Below are 1166 nucleotides of genomic sequence, written 5' to 3'. Positions count from 1 at the left end.
ACTGCGCATGCGCCAAAACCGGCCGCGAGGCGGCGCTTCGTGAGCGCCGTCTCCGTGGTTGGAAAGCAAACTGCGCTGCTCGGGTAGGGTGTCTAGCCACCCTAGCTCGGGCGTGACATGCCGGCCAACTGAGTCGCTTTCGGGTGCACGAGCTATTATTATGAAAATGGAAATAGTAATTTCTTCAGATTTCCGCCCGCGAAGGTTAAAGTGGAGAAGTTTGTGGACGGCAGCGGTGAAGCGGTCGAACCCGGACGGCACGCCGCGGCAGCTAACAGTGCATTCTAGGATCTGTGGCTTATGCAGGCGACTTCTATTCCCTTGTCATCTCCTGCCAGTTCTGCAACGCTGAACAGAAGGCCAGCGACGTGCTGGCAGGGCTCGCTGAGGCTGTAAAATATAAATAATGCAGTTTTCCTTCGCGCTCGTCACTGAGTGACCCTGAGTACATGCGAGTACGATTAAGCGATTTGTGAAGAACGGCGCAAACAGATGCGGCCAGTCTATGTACGTCATGTCATTTGTGAGTCTGCGCTCATCTTCTTTTTTTCCGTACATGTCAGCTGTGTTACACTCTCCTCCAACATGACTTCGAACCAATTCGTCAAACTATCTGCCTTGATGAGTATTCGCGAGTGAGCGCGAGCGTACTGGCCTGCGGACGCACACGCTGCCCATATTTAAGCTAATATAACATATAATAAAATAGGTTGGCGTGAGCGTTGAGGCCTTAGCGCTCGCAAAAACAGACTGAATAACCTACCGCGTACATATAGCGCATGCGAAATTTGGGAAACGGCTTCGTAAACCACAAGCATGCAACACAGCAGTTTGGCGAAACAGCACGAGATGAATATCAAATTTGCAAGCTAGAACGTGTACTTCTGTTGTTCCATGCAACAACTAAGAGTTCGGGGAATGCGACAGGCATAAAGCACTCATCCGGCCACACATTCACAGTGCTCTCCGGCAATGTCGCCAATGGCTTTTGTGAACCATGCTGTAACCACGTAGATGCCTGACTTCATGGATGGCGTGTACGTAGCTCCTATGAGGCCAAGTGGAAGGTCCACGGTGTTTACGTTAAGTTTTATGTGCTTAACTTAAGCCTATTTTTTTAAAGCCCATCGGCGGTGTGCCTGACAAACGGACGAAGTGTTGGCATG

Source organism: Dermacentor albipictus, chromosome 1, assembly GCF_038994185.2.
Source record: "Dermacentor albipictus isolate Rhodes 1998 colony chromosome 1, USDA_Dalb.pri_finalv2, whole genome shotgun sequence".
NCBI classification, from domain to species: Eukaryota; Metazoa; Arthropoda; class Arachnida; order Ixodida; family Ixodidae; genus Dermacentor; species Dermacentor albipictus.
This window is presented reverse-complemented; position numbering follows the sequence as displayed.